This window comes from Ixodes scapularis, unplaced genomic scaffold (assembly GCF_016920785.2).
Source record: "Ixodes scapularis isolate PalLabHiFi unplaced genomic scaffold, ASM1692078v2 PGA_scaffold9__187_contigs__length_104089568, whole genome shotgun sequence".
Taxonomy (NCBI): domain Eukaryota; kingdom Metazoa; phylum Arthropoda; class Arachnida; order Ixodida; family Ixodidae; genus Ixodes; species Ixodes scapularis.
Window position 1 is genome coordinate 75046800 of NW_024609884.1, and position 16287 is coordinate 75063086.

Below are 16287 nucleotides of genomic sequence, written 5' to 3' on the forward strand. Positions count from 1 at the left end.
TCCACTTTTGGCTGCAATAAGGCAGAACTGTCTTGTTCACAGCCATGAAAGGACTTTAACAAAGCCCCCTAAAAAAGCACAGAGACAATGGAGAGATCATTTTTAATAAAAGGAAAAGAATATCATCAGCATTGGCGAGTTTGTTCTGGGCTGGGCATTTTCATGACGATGATTGGGTTGCAGTGTCTCCGTCGCTTTTGGTCAGCACTAGTCGTCAAGGCCCTCAAGAAAGGGGCTGATCCAATCTGGAGTTTTAGAGGTGCAACAGGGGATGGGATCTGGTCGTGAAGCTCCCTGGAGCGCAATAGTTGGACACCATCTGGGTCGAGTGTTCACAACCTTCTGGAAGGGTTCTTCTGTTGCCCCCTCACTGACTCGCAGTGCTGAAGGAATTTTCGAACCCACTCCATGGCTTGTTCTCTCATATAAGGGCCACAACATAGGGCATGTTTCTTCCAAATCCGTTCATCACCTTGCGTAACTTCCAAGAGTGCGGCAAACCGCGAACCGAGCCAACGATTATCTCTAAGTGAGAGGCTCCTGAAGTTGTTGTCATTGACGAGTCGAGACCATTGCCAGGAGTACTCTGGCTTCTCCGCATGATATCTTAGAAGAAAGTCCATGAGGAGTTGTCCACTGCCAGCCACAGCCGTAAAAGTGGCAGATTCTAGCAGGCACTTCGGGTCTGCTCCTGTGGCCTTGGAGGCAGCAAGCAAAAGTGTCACAAACCCAAGCCCATTTCCAGACAATTGAGTCAGGCATCCTGCACTGAGAATGCCCACTTTATGCTTTGTTCGACGTGACGCCTCCCCTTCTTGAAGGCCAACATCGGTGTAAAACATGAGGGCTCCAACGAGGTACTCGTGGATTCTTCTTTGCTCGGGGCAGCCTTTTACAAAGAATGTTTCCAGCTTCTTTAGGAAATTTCTCTCGGGGACTGGGACCTTGATGGCCAGTGCAGAGGGTTTGCAGGTGCCTCTGAAGGCGCTGGAGGCTTTCATTTGAAAATAGAGAGTTACCTGGTCAACGGTTTTCACACAAAGTCTGGAGCACACTAGAGCCATAAAGGACAGCATCTTTTGTGCTGACCGTGTAGCTGTCGTGGGAGGGTTATTCTTACTGATTTTATCAACGAGGGTTTGGATTTCCTTTTTTGCCTTAGCTGCGGCACGGGCTTGTGCCGTAACTTGCTGGGTCGAGGTGGAGACTGTTGCCTGATCGTCCACCGTGGCACACTCTGCTGGATCGAGTTCAGGTGCACCTGCCTGCTGTCCCGGGGGTCCACCTGTCACAATGCACTTCACTGCCCGCTTGTCTTTTCGCTTGTGGAGATCTTTGGGCGCAGAGGGAGGAGGCGTCCAGACCTCCATGTACGTGTCAACTGCTCGTTTCAAAAGGGCGTCGGTTGCCTTTTCCCCTCCAGCTGGGATGGTGTAGAAAGGGGTGGTAGCAGTATCCGAGAAGACTGTTGGGAAAAGGTATCCTGTGCTAGAGTCAGGATCGGGCATTAAAAGGATGGTCTTGACCAACAGCTCACGTAAATTTGAGCTAGGTGAATACTGTCCGAGGACCGCACACAGATATTCCTTGTATACGAATGCCTTGGTGGTATCATCTGGGGGCTTGTAGGTGACCCAAGGCTGCAGATACTTGGTTAGAACGTCTGCGTCGGACCACGTCCAATTTCCCATTTCCGGCTTTAGGCAGCTGAATGTTAGTGAACGTAGCTCTGCGCGTAGTGCTTCCATGATCGCTTGGTTGGAGCGTTGAAATTTCAAAATAGTACTGGTAGTACCAGTAGTACTTCATACCCTGCGTACCGTACAGCCCTAGAAGAGTTGCCGTAAACAGAACTTCGTACAACGTTGACTGGCAGTGCGCGCGGCGCGGGGGCGCGGGCAGGGCGGGGCGGCGGTTGGCGGTTGCGTTGGTTGCCTGTTGACTTTCAAATCAAACGCCCTCGAGAAGCTGTCCGGATCACGGTCCGGATCGGGCCATCGGGCCGTCGGCGCGCCACTCGTGGCGACCACTGTCGTGGCGACCGTGGCGACCGCTTGAGGGCGCCATGCCGCCATGGTGCCTGGCTTGACTTTTGGAAACGCAGTGCTTATGCATGAAATCCGAAGTGCATGCGAGACTAGAAATAAAACAGCGCGGAGTAGGTAGACTGGCTTTGGGGACACATTGCAAAACGCCAAACCAGGGAGTACAAGGAGACATGGGATGGGCATCATTTGAGAGCAGGGAAGCGGTGAGCAAGTTAGAATTTGAGGATAGGTTGAGGCAAATGGACGGGGAGAAATGGGCACGAAAGGTTTTCAGATATTTATACATGAGGAGTGTAGACACAAAGTGGAGACAGCGCACTAGGAAATTAAGAGGAAAGATTTTGGGCTATAGCGAAGATACGGAAGAGCAAGTCTCAGTTAAGAAGAAAGTTAAGGCCACAGCAAGAGATCGGCTGCTAGAGGGAATGCAGACAAAGACGGCTCTGGAAAGCTACCGGGTGAAACAAGGAGACGGTAGGCTCTTTAAATCGACCGGAAAATTCGGTTTCCTAACCTATCGCGCTACGACTTTGTGCAGCGTCGCCCACAGATGGTGCATTTTTTTCGTAAAATTTGCAAAGAGCGAACTTACCTGAGGAAAAAGTAAAGAAAGAAAAAGGCTTAGCTCCTATGGAAACTCAGCGACGCCACCGGTCTGCAATCAACACGGCGCCGTTTTGCACGGTAGACAAGAGATGGCGCAACGAACGCCGCCAACGAATGAGCACACGGCGCCGAGAGCCAGCGTTTTTAGCAGACAATCTTTTCGAATCAAAAGCGGCGCGCGTTCCGCAAACGGCGACAGTTGCAGAAACAAAAACAGGCGCGGTAACAACAAGCAACTGCAGTTCCTTGTCTGCTAAAAACGCCGGTTCTCGGCGTCGTCTGCTCGTTCGTTGGCGGCAGTTGGCGTCGCGACCGCTTGCGCCATCTCTTGTCCACCGTGCGAAACGGCGCCGTGTTGATTGCAGACCGGTGGCGTCGCTGCGTTTCCATAGGAGCTAAGCCTTTTTCTTTCTTTACTTTTTCCTCAGGTAAGTTCGCTCTTTGCAAATTTTACGAAAAAAATGCACCATCTGTGGGCAACGCTGCACAAAGATATAGCGTGATAGGTTAAGAAACCGAATTTTCCGGTCGATTTAAAGAGCCTACCGTCTCCTTGTTTCACCCGGTATAGATTAAACAAAAGAGTTATTGCCAAAGAAAGCATTTATGACAATTCTAGGGGAAGCTCATTGCTGTTTGAGGCAAGAACGGGTGTTCTGCGAACCAGAACATACAGAGTGAAGTACCAGGAAATTGATACAGTGTGCACTGCTTGTGGAGAGGAGGACGAGGCGGCTGAGCACTTGATACTCTACTGTAAAGGGCTTCACCCTATGCCTACCGAAGACAACATAGATTTAATAAAGTCATTGGGTTTTAGAGACAGCGAAGGGAGGGTGAATTTCAAGACTGTAGAGATTACCAAGCAAAGATTAAGTGAATGGTGGCAGAAATCGAGAGAAAACTAGGTATTTTTTTATTCACTGATGGCAAGGGGATTTCATAGCCTCACTTTCTTTGCACTGCGGAGTGAATATACGGAGGGAAAGCCGTCTGCTCTTTCGCGCAGGCCGGTGGCGTGACGTCACCTCGCCGCGCTCTGATTGGAGGATGGCTCCGGGCGGGAGCTCGGGGGTAAACAAAGCGGTGTCGTCTCTTCTCCGCAGCCATTGCGGAAGGCCTTTTCTGTGGCTCTTAGAAATCCACTGCTACTGCTTGAACGAGGACGCGGCATACGGAAAAAAGAGACCGGAAATACCTCGAAATGTACGTTACTTCGTTTGACGCGAAAGAATTTACCCTGGGAGCATACGAAGCACCAATATGCGTCCCGGTCTCCGGCGGTCGGATGTTGATGTGAGTCCCCCCAACGTCAGCACGGTGATGTGCGACGCGAGTGAGCCTTTCTACTTTTTGGCGGAGACCCTTTTTCGCCAGCAAGTGACTCGGTGTCTCCGTGAAGCATCGAAGTGTAGCTACAGCCCTCTTCGGCGAGCTGAACGGGCTGCCGAGCTTTCGAAGGCCGATCTCCCGCAGCGCTGGCACCCGGAGAACCGCCCCATGGCGCTCGCTAAGGTGAGTTACGTCGTCTCTGTACACTTCGCATCATTCACAAACAGTTCAGTTGCACGTGAAAGGAGTATACAGTAAGCTAGGCCAAAAAATTCAGCAATCCTTACCGGGATTGATGTATGCGGATGATATTGTACTAATGGCTAACAACAGGACAGAGTTGCAGGAATTAATGAGCATCTGTGGTAGGGAAGGAGAGGAATTAGGTTTAGAATTCAGTAGCGAAAAATCGGCAGTCATGATTTTTAACGAGGATGAAGTTGAGAGGCTGAAGATACAGAATATTACAGTTGAGAGAGCTAGTAAATACAAGTATCTAGGAGTATGGATATGTGATGGTGCAGAATATCTCAGAGACCATGAAAAGTATATAATAGGTAAGGGCAACAGAAATGCAGCTGTAATGAAAAATAGAGCACTTTGGAATTACAACAGGTATGAGGTGGTGAGAGAGATTTGGAAAGGGGTCATGGTGCCTGGCTTGACTTTTGGAAACGCAGTGCTATGCATGAAATCCGAAGTGCATGCGAGACTAGAAATAAAACAGCGCGGAGTAGGTAGACTGGCTTTGGGGGCACATTGCAAAACGCCAAACCAGGGAGTACAAGGAGACATGGGATGGGCATCATTTGAGAGCAGGGAAGCGGTGAGCAAGGTAGAATTTGAGGATAGGTTGAGGCAAATGGACGGGGAGCAATGGGCACGAAAGGTTTTCAGCTATTTATACATGAGGAGTGTAGACACAAAGTGGAGACAGCGCACTAGGAAATTAAGAGGAAAGTTTTTGGGCTATAGCGAAGATACGGAAGAGCAAGTCTCAGTTAAGAAGAAAGTTAAGGCCACAGAAAGAGATTGGTGGCTAGAGGGAATGCAGACAAAGACGGCTCTGGAAAGCTATAGATTAAACAAAAGAGTTATTGCCAAAGAAAGCATTTATGACAATTCTAGGGGAAGCTCATTGCTGTTTGAGGCAAGAACGGGTGTTCTGCGAACCAGAACATACAGAGTGAAGTACCAGGAAATTGATACAGTGTGCACTGCTTGTGGAGAGGAGGACGAGACGGCTGAGCACTTGATACTCTACTGTAAAGGGCTTCACCCTATGCCTACCGAAGACAACATAGATTTAATAAAGTCATTGGGTTTTAGAGACAGCGAAGGGAGAGTGGATTTCAAGACTGTAGAGATTACCAAGCAAAGATTAAGTGAATGGTGGCAGAAATCGAGAGAAAACTAGGTATTTTCTTATCCACTGATGGCAAGGGGGTTTCATAGCCTCACTTTCTTTGCACTGCGGAGTGAATATAGATTTCACATTTAAATATTCTAAGCTTAAATGGTAAAACAAAATGGCTAGGTGGCGTAAGCTACCGCCCGATCCAAAGGGCTCAGCCGTATTCATCCATCCATCCAGTATAGCAAAGTAAAACGGAATGTTACGGAAAAGCAGCGGATTAGGCGATCGGTGTGGTACGACCGAGCCGAGTGCGCAGTCGTCTGTTTTTAGTCTTTCCCCCCAGCGACAGATGGGAGGCACTCTCTTGATCGAATGACGTTTTAGCGAACGCCCACGTTTCATCGAATGACACTTTAGCGAATAGTCGGACGCCGCAAAGCGGCGTTTTCGGGTGGGCCAAATGAGTTCACATTTTTGTTATGATCCGCCGCAGACTGTCGCCGCGAAGCGGCGAAAGCGCAGCGCTGCGGATGGGTTAACGCGCGCCCCCGTTATTCGCTAAAACGTCCATTCGCTCAAATGTCGCTGTTCACTAAAATGTCATTCGCTCATGTGACATGGACTCCAAAAAAACCTGGCTAAGCCAACGCTTCACGCGCGCTATAAAGCGCCGTCCTAAGGTGTTCCACTCAAGACGCATTGTTCTTCTGATGCGTGTTCCATCAGTCGCTCGCCGCTGATTTGTTTCACCATAAAGCGCCAGTGAGGCAAACGCTGCGGGGGCGAGTAGCATGTTTTCGTACCTGCCTACTGGTTTTCTTAGGTCCGTTAATCTGCAAGTGCTTGTGTTCCCCCTACCCCATCATTCCAACAGAATCCACCGGCTGCCGGGCTCGGAGGACATGTTGCAGGCCCCGTGTAATGCCCTCGGCGCCTGTGCGACTTCCAGGGGGTCTGCGTTTCACGGCCCCGTTACCAGCTGGGAAGTTCTCCATATAGGTAAGATTATGAAGAAACCAATCTATGCACTCAGAGGTAGCTTTCAGAAGTTGTGGAAGCCAAATACAAATGCTGATATCTTTAGTAAAAAAAAATTCATATTACTCGCTTTATGACTTATACATCTCTATTTTGCAAGCCACATATGGCAGGAAAGTGTCACATTATCTCAACCTGGTTGCTCAAGGCACTGAAAAGCTACCTGTTGCAGACGACTGTACCGTTGTCATTTATTATATGTTATTCCTTGGCACCGGGGGATTGGTGGCCGAGAGGGCTTCCACGCACCAGCTCGGAGAATGTGGAGTGAAAGCTCGCGCTGCAGAACCCAGGATTGTGTGTTCAAGCCCCACATTTGCCCGTTTCGATCTGGATGAGCATTGTACCGGCGTGCGGTCGTGTATCACTACTACGTGATGCACGTTAAGGGCCCCAGGCTAGCGGTCATCTACAGCTGGGAGAGTCACCGCCCATCGAGGCAGATCGAGTTTGAGACTGTATAAATATACACACAACCCGATTCCTCGGCACGCTTCTGGTATTGCTGTGCTGATGTTTGGACGTTTTTTTTTTGTCGTTGAAATGACTACTGTGGTGCTTGGGTGAAATAACCTGGTCAATTACCTCCTCGGCCGTAGTGCGTCGTTCACTTGTTAAGCTCTCTTCTCTTCTGGTTAATGTGGCTCAGATAACAGTCATGAAGTCAGCCCGGTTGAAGTTCTCTCGACGCCACATTCTCACATCTCTGGCCGATCATCCTGCTTTCGCGCAAAACTCACACACCTTGTCTTCTTCGATACTCCCGAATGCGCCTCGGTTGCCTGCTCCGCCGCTAATTTCAGTCCCGTGCCCACTGTTTTATGACAACCTCCTTGACATGACAAATCTAGCTTCTGTATCTGGCCATCAATATGGGTTAGTGCTCAATTTGTAAACTTGATGTTTCAAAGTAACAGTACGAGCTTCCTCCAGCATCTACTAGCAACCAAGTAATGACAAAAACCAAAGCTTTAACTTCCAAGACTAAAAACCCAGGAGTATGAGAACACGCTGGCCAACCCTGCTGAGGACAAGCCAGGATGAGGACTAGCCAGGAGTGGGACAAGCATGTAATCTCAGTATATGGAGAGGTGTCCTCGAAGTTCCCAGCTTTAAAATTGTGGTAGTGTTTGAGTTGGTTTAAGTTCGAGTCTCAAAAGAGCAAATAATGCAATGTTATTTATTTTGATTTGCATCCCTTGGATTCTGGCAGGTGTTCGGTACGAAGGGAATGGAATAGACATGTTCATTTATGCATTCTGTTGCTTCAAAATAGGCTTTCACTGATTTTAAGTTGGTAATGGCATGGGAGGACAAATACGCTGCTCAGGGTGTAGCCGGATCGTTTGACTACTGGGACGACTCTTTTACAGGGGACGATATCCTGTCCAGCACCAGCTTCACCGTCTGGGACCAAGTGCACGAGGGGGTCGCACTGCAAGCACATGAAAGAAGGGCACTGCGACTTTGAGGTCAAGCTTGTACATCTACCATTACAGAGTCCTAAATGGATGCCAATTGCTACTGATGACCTTATGAAGGTGAAACGTCCCTGGATTAAAGGGAAAATCTGATTGAAGGCGAGCTGAAGTTGTTTCTGACTTTATTCTCTTATGACTTGAAAGTAATCTGCCTACTTCATGAACTTTGAAGATGCAAAATTTGTTTCCGTAACTGTCCCACTTCAACGTAATGTGCACATTGAAACCTATTCCTTTTCTTTTTCTGTTTTTTGGCAAGAAAAAAAAGCCAACGAATCTCAATCTTCCTTTTCGCAATGGGGAGGTGTGGAAGATTGATTGGATATTTTATATACGCAACCAGTTTCATAAGTGAATGAAGATAAAAGCAGAATACATGTTCACAGATTATTTGTGAATCCTTAGACTTGGTGAAGTGAGTAGTTTATGTTCGAGTCATGTAATTATAAAGTCAAAACCAGCTTTAGTGCATTTTTAAGAAGCCTTTTAGACCTGAGAGTTCTGCTTTGACTCGGCAATACACGACTCTCCTTTGTTATTCCTATAGCACAGCCGAAACTATAAACACGAGCATGTTGCCTGACCAATGCTTGAAGTGCCGTGAAATCGACGAAGTCCCTATCCTTCGAGAACAAGTGTCAACGGGGATAGTCGAAAGACCAGGGTATTTATTGCACACGCATACTTGATTTCAGGCTTGCAGATTGAAGTAATTGTTTATTGAATCCATTCTTAAACCTGTTTGAGATTGTATTGGTTCATATTCACAGTATATTTATTTTTAATTTCAGCAAGGAATAATTTAGAGACAGATGTTGGTGTTCAGGCGTGATGCTTTTATTTTCGTAACATGCAAGAGTGCAAAAAATTAGACTTGGCTTTGTAAGCTGATCTTTTTATGTATTCTTCCAAACAGCATAGCAAGCAATAATATAAGGGCTACAGCTGCAAAAGTGGCTACACCTGGCATCTCATTTGTTTTATAGCGTGTACAGGTGAGACACTATACTCCGTTTCACAGTCACTTGGCAAACATTGTGACCCAATAAGAGCATCGGAGCCAGGCACATGACAACACTCCACGGTCGAGTCCTCGTTATCGCCACAGCAAGAGCGCCATCTGCGACAAAACATAGTTCTAGGCTTTTTTTTTTTTTCTCTTCTTCTTTTAGTAGTGTTGCCGTCAGATTCTTCGAACCGCAACACTACATGACACTGAAGAAAGACTAAGACATATGTTACTTATTAACGACACTTAATATAGATCAACACTTTTGAGAAAAATATGGCTTGTGATCGACGTTCAAACAATTGTAGCCGTGAATCGACCACTTCCGCTCAAAACATCGCCCTAGCATTAGCACCCGCCACAGATTCATGGGCAAATTGAGCATGTGGTTGCCTCATAAAAGTGTTACTGAAGACCTCGCTACTCTAGCGGACGGTAAAGGCCGGTTCTCACATGCAGCGAAGCGCTCCTCACGTGCCGTCAGCTACTTATTGTCTGCCATGAGCAACAGTTTCGACGGTGCGATACAAAGCTGGTGAACGCTCCCGTCATCACGCGCTTAGCGCGAGGTCAGCGCTATGCTTGTAGCGCTCCGCTGCATGTGTGAACAGGCCTTAATGTTGCTGCAGTGGACGTCCATCCGAATTCGTTTGGTTTCTGAGCATTTGACAGCCGGTTCTGGTGGGTGGTCCTTGCATTTGGCGCGGTGACACGGACGCTCCTGTGACATGCTGCCATGTGCCTCGCTCCGACATTCTTACTGGGTCGCAGGAGCCGTAGCCTCCACAGTTCACCAAGCTATCGTGAAACAGAGTGTAGACTAAGTTGTCTGCTAATGAAAGTAGCATTGCCAGCATCATGTATTATGTATGAAACAGTGTTTACTTCGAGAAAACAAATAAAGCCATTCATCCTTTCCACTGATTGTTTTGGTTCATTAGTAAAACTTGCTTCAGTGAACTTTACATTTCAGCATTAGCATGGACACAACAGGTAAGGTCAATTACAAGTGCTTTAGAGCGGTCCAAACAGTTTCCAAGTGGCTCATGCAAAGCAGCTGACATGGTATTACCCCCAGGAAAGAGACGAGACCTCCTTGATGAATCTACTTCAGCCGCAAGGCACACCAAACTGAATATTGGCGTTTCTAGGAAATTGGGATCAACCAAACAATTCCATGGAAAGGTACACCTCCAACAGCTTTGGTGTGGGGGTGAGCCCTATCTGCAGCGACAATACTGAAGCCTCGCAAGCCACCATCACTAACACATGCGAGTAGTCACTCAGTGCCTGGCATACTTGGGCATTGATGCAACAAGGAAAGATTATCAATGAGTGGACTAGGAATTTGGATCCAAATGGGACTGTCTTCACATTCTTCACAATCGCTGTATGACCACCATCTGTTGGAGTGTTTCTGGATGTCAACAGCCCATCTGGGACCTAGAAATGACAAATGATATTAGAAAGTTTATCACTTACACACTCAGTCCCAGTCTGCTGAGCGAACAAAACAAAAATATGTACATGTTAGCCATTGTTTACTCCCGTGTCAATTCCATGGGGCGCTCATTAGCTAGGCTTGGATAGTGCACGATATCCGAATTTTCATCTTGGTAAGGGAACGATAAAGGAGACAAGCGACACACAAAAACACGTCAGACACTGACAGCGTCGATGTGGTTTGAAGATACACTGCGCAACACATTTTGCAGAAAGGCGGCATCGGTACTTCGTTGGCAATTCACTCATAGTGGGTAATGTGAAACGGCAAATTTGTACTGTCCGAGTTGGTTCACTGTATTACACGTAACAGCCATTCCAACTTCATTCCTGAAAGAAAAAAAAAAACAAAAAACGATCCCGTTAAAAAAAAAAACGATCGCGTTTTTGTGGTAAGTTTTGAGCTCTGTGCTTTTCTACAGTGCCATGATTACAACCGTAGACTGAAACTACTATACCAAATACGATGTATGACTATACTGCGTCTCATCTAAGTGCGAACGAAGAGAAAATTACAAACGCGAGAACGCACTGCAAGATCGCACATGGCAGCTATGATCAAAGCTCGGGACTCGCCCATGTAGATTTAACTTCGATTGCATTTAAAATGAAACGGAACATAGTTTATACGGCCTCCGTGCAGTTTCGAGTCGAAATTCCTAAATATCACCTGCGAAAATGGGCTTCGGAGGATCGCGAAAACACCACATTCTCGGCTGTTTTTCGATTAATAGCGCCTATCGACTCCGCCACACAAGATTTCTAAAGACCTGCTAGAAGGCAAAATCTGTTGTGTTCGTAAAGGAAGAACAAGATAAAAGGCAACTTATCGGTACAATCGGGCGGCGGTCTCGCAGTGACCGGCGCAACCGGCGTTTCAATCGCGAGGCTAGGCAAGCGCCTTCTTTTGATGCTCTTCGTCGTCTTCATCTTGGAATCTTCGAAATGCTTCTAGCAGACGACGGAGGAATCGTAAGGGGCACAAAGCTGCTCGATCTTGTGGACTCGGCAAATTTTAACCGGGCTACAATAAACAAAAGACTCGCGGTCGCCGCTACAGCACGGCCGCCATGGCCGACGCCGATGTTTGTTTACCCCCCGGTCTCCCCGACATGTGCGAGGGCGGAGCTTAGCCCGAATCGTCATCAACCTCCTCTCCCGCCTTCGCGTCTCCTTTCTCATGCGCAGAAGACGAAAATGAGCCCACTTGAAATGGTAAAACAAAATGGCTAGGTGGCGTAAGCTACCGCCCGATCCAAAGGGCTCAGCCGTATTCATCCATCCATCTATCCACTAGGGTCCAACATCATCATCATTGTCTGACGGGATTAGCGTCGTCTGCTTTAGCGCTGTTTGCGCGGTTTGTGCTCGACATTCGAATCGGTGTGGTCTGCGTTTGCTTCGGCACGCATTTTCGTCCTGTATCTTCAGAAATCCTACCGCCGTGTCTTTTTTTTTTTTTTTTTTCAATATAACACACCGTGAACGGTGATTTCACCCCCGAATTCAAGGGGAAATAAACCCCAAAAATACGGAATAAAAGGCGTCCGCCTTTAAATTACAAGCGCTCACCGCACTCCCCGCAGCGTGGAACGGGTTCGTTTCGGCCGGCACTCCACGAGCGGTTGCACTCTCCGAGTTTGTTACAGCGCTGACACCCCACGCGTGCATGCACGCGCTGCACCGAGAAAATCGGGAGTGCGCCAAAATGCAATCCCGTCATGCCTCTCTCCGGCGGGGCCGGTGAGGAGCGGGCGGAGCGGGAGCAGACGACGAGGGTTCGTCTGCTACGACGTGTCGCGGAACCGAAAGGAAAAAAAAAAAAAAAAAAGTAGATTTTCTGATAGAAATCGCGTCCCGCGGGCAACAAAATCAAACGCGAGCTTGAATTGTGAGCGTCTGCTATTTCACGAAGGAAGCAATTGACAACCCGTGATTTATTTGCAGGTTTTAAACCGCTCTGTTGCCGTACAAACGCTGAAATGTACGAGTGTGTAAAGAAATGCTCAGAACAAACGCAACAGCGGCCCCCGAGATGACCATCACCATCTGTGTGTGGGTGAAAAATTTAACATTTGTCGACAAAACTCCCCCAGCAGAAACCTCCGACTGCCCAATAAGCATCAGAGAAAGCTACAGATGGTGACTTTACCCGAGGATTGGGCAACATCATCATGTTTAACATTTACCTACGTCAGCTAACTTGTGCCGTCGTATTTTGTTCGAGAAAGCTCTCGTTCTCGACCATGGAGAATAGAAGGGTAGGAGAGGGCATGACGTCGGCCGCGTAGCCTCCACAAGCCATGCTCCCTTGACGCCTCGCCTCTTTCTCATTTTCCACCTTACTCTCCTCACTTACCATGCCAACGTGACCACATCACGTGACCGTAGCTAGCCTTCGTCTTGCTATGGGGTACTAGAATACACCACAGTCTAGACTTCGATCTGATAGAACCTACCGGACGGAGTGCGCGGAAGCCTGCAAGGCGTCCTTCTACAATCAACCATCCATCTCACACGTGACATGTCACGCGCACCAGTCGGCAGAGAGATCTGCGGTCACGCTGGGCACAAAATCGTTTAAACTTTTTATGACTAGGCTTCACCAATATTGCAACGTGCCCCCTCCTAGTACTTCTAACCTTCTTGTTCTCGACGCCCTCACCAAGGCTAATATCTAATCCACCTATAATGACGATCCAAATCGAAAGTCCCAGTTTTGCTGGATATTCCAACAGTCTAGTTTTGAGCCGTGCCCTTTCAGTGGTTCCCGCATAATACCATGCCCAAAACGGATCAAGCTTCTGCTCGGACAGCATCATCAGTTATTTCCAGTGTAAACGGTAATACGAATTGAAAGATCGCAACCAGCTGCTTTGTAGGCAGCTGGTTGCGGAAATTTACGCCGTCTGTAACTATCTCTACGGCAGCCGAGCTGCTTGAAGTCATTTGTAGATAAACGTTGGTAGCGACTGCATTCTCGCAGTCCTACGCATCACTCCGAACGGAAAGGCGCTAGTTTCGGTTCGAAGTCGGTACCTTTTCTGCAAGATAGATGGCGGCAGCATCAGTCTTCTGCACTCGGTGCATTTGGCGAGTTCGTTTGAGTCCAGTTTTCCGTGCAACACTCTGTGAGTGCGATGCATTCTGGGAGAGAACCCGAACGGTGCCAGTGCGTGTGAAACGAACTCGCTATAAGCTCTAAACGTTCTAGCAACACGCAACGCCTCCTGTGATCAGTGGTGTTCAGACCCTGTAAGTGACAGGGGCGGATCCAGACCTCCATTTTAGGGGGGGCGGTTCCTCGGTGTAAAACGGCGGGGGGGGGGGGGGGGGGGGATTGTTTATATTTTTTGTGGAGTTATCGTTTTTACTAAACTCTGATAACATAATATAGATCTTGAGAGCTTTTGTATCTGTTTACCTGTCGGGGATGAACTCTTTGAATTAAAACCTTTCGGGTGACCACGCTAGAAGTAAGTATCTCGAAAATTGCGGTGACACTATCCTTTCAGAAACTTGGGTTTCGGAGCGACACTACTTGAGCAGTCGATTTAGGGCAGCTTAAAGACATTGCCTAGGCAGACATTCTGGTTGGAGCTAGTGCTGAACTGCTGCGGCAACGGGAAGAGCGGCTTAAATCAGCGGAGCGAGTACGTTGCAAACAAGCGACAAAAATGGCCCGGCGGCTTCGACGCTGCTCGCGGCGTCAAAACACTGTTGACGCAGCGAGCGAAACGAACGCTGCCAGGCAAGTTCGTCGGTTGTTCGCCGTATATTTGGAATGTCCAGAGCGCAGCACATGCGGCATTGCCAACCCAAACTCGTGTTTTCACGTGTTCTGGATGCAACTCGAGAGAACGAAAGCGAATAATTGTTGAATATTTTTGAAAGCATGTTGCAGTTCGGCAACTATAACTTTTGAACTTAGACAAGACCTTAAACCAGCAATGGATCCTTCCAAATTATATTCAATTGCACTTCGTCTGGATATTTTCTGTATCAAAGGAACACTTACTTGTTTCTGGGTAGTTAGCTCATTCGTAAGGGTCGAGAGGACAGGTGCAGAGATATGATAGGGCAGAGCGGTTGTAGGGTCGGCGAATCTCAACTGGGCTAAAGGCCGATCACGGCTGCAGCATGGATGTTTGGGAGTCGGTGTTCACTCGAACGGGCACAGGCACTGTCTATTTAATTTATGTATAGCCGCATCTTTGAAAGGGCTCGTTTTCCCCAAGTCCGTTCGACACACACATATTCGCTCCTGCAAAGCCGCGCGAAAGCTCTGCCGTCAATCCACAGAAGCCGCGTATAACTGGAAAAGACGGCGCCAAGGGGAGACAATCGGTAGCGGGCGCCTTTCCTAAAATATGTCCCGCCACCCTAAGTTGAAACGGCATTGTATACAAATAAATGCCTACGGCGTCGGTTTGTGGACCCTGTGTAAGCAGCCTCCAGTTTTTAGAGTGCTCGTATCGCTTATCTTTCTTTTATTAGCTTCCCGCCACGAGAAGTCGTACCGCAGGCAGTATGAAGCCCATTAGAGGAAACATCTCCCCCTTCTGGCGCTCGTCGGCTTCTTTCTGTATTCCGCGCTGCGGCGCTGATCCTCAGTGAGGAATGGAGGCGAGGACGAAAGCGGGCTTATGTTTAAGCCAAGGTCGTGGGGAAGTCCGGAGCGTCTTCAGGAGAAGCTCAGACCCAGACTACACTGTACCCAGAGCATTTGCTTCCTCTCTCAGTTCAGAAGAAAAGCAATTGGTCACCTGGTTGTACAAGCTGCATCCCCCCCCCCCCCCCCCCCCCCAGGAACGTCTCCTCCCGGTACGTCCCCTCCGCACTTCCCTTGGCAAAGAGCACACCGTGCCAATAAGATACCTTTAGTGAGCCTGTGGGCGACAGTATCTCAAAGCAAGCCAAAAAAGACATGCCAAAAGACAAGCCCAGAACCACGAAGAAACCATCAAACGAAAAGTGATGAAAAGGCGGCCGCTAGAGAGGAAGGATAATCCGCTACCCTTGAGGAAGGCTGCTTGACGTCTGCGTTTGGGAGCTTTCAGGGCACAAATTTTTCGAAGACAACCCCCAAAGAGAGAGAGAGAGAGGGAGGCAGAGAGAGAGAGAGAGAGAAAGGGGACTAGATATGTTGAAGGTATTTTCCCCCCGTGCTCGATGTGCTGGTTTTGTTTGGAAGTGTGCCTGCAGTCGAGGACCCTGATATTTGGTCCGCCTCCCCACTGTCTCTCCACTTCGAAACTCCTGGCGCCGTCCCTGTCGGGAAGACGTATCGTGACCTTGACGGAGATAAACCCCACTTTGGAAGCGCCCAGCAGGCGCGTCCACCCACCGCTGTTTTAATCTTTTGTTTCTCGCGTCGATTGCTTACGTTTTTTCTTCGAGCTGACGAAGAACCCCGGGGGGGGGGGGGGGTTGCCTGGCGAGGCGTTTGGGGGGGGGGGGGGGCGATCGCCCCTACCGCCCCCCCCCCCCCTTGGATCCGCCACTGGTAAGTGAAGACGTCTCAACACGGTGCTCCGCACCAAACAAACCGTTGCTGGGGCCGTTATCACTGATCTCTATTATTGTAGGCTGGATCGCGGACCGCGGCCTCGGCAGCTGGGGCTGGCTGAGGCCGAGTGTCGCCACCGGCGGCCATTGATTGACACCAGCCAATGCATGGGACGCCATGGGAAGAACAAGAAACAAGAAAAAGTGCCGTTTCCTCCGTTTCTAAGCCGTTGTCGGCACTGAAAATTTTTGGATGTTTTTCGATCAGCCCGTCAAATCGCTTGCGTACAAACATTAAAACTGACAGTCCTCGCAGTTACACACGGCGTAAATTTCCGCATCCAGCTGCCTACAAAGCAGCTGGTTGCGATCTTTCAATTCTTATAACCGTTTACACTGAAGAAA

The 16287-nt window shown here is 48.6% G+C and overlaps 1 long non-coding RNA gene across 1 annotated transcript; it reads left to right on the forward strand.

Moving 5' to 3' along the window:
- The first annotated feature begins 3669 nt into the window (after nt 1–3669).
- Nucleotides 3670–11050, forward strand: LOC121833831. The gene is made up of 3 exons (XR_006076874.1): nt 3670–4169; nt 6218–6342; nt 7755–11050. It is a non-coding gene; the product is annotated as an uncharacterized LOC121833831 (long non-coding RNA).
- The last annotated feature ends 5237 nt before the right edge of the window (nt 11051–16287 follow it).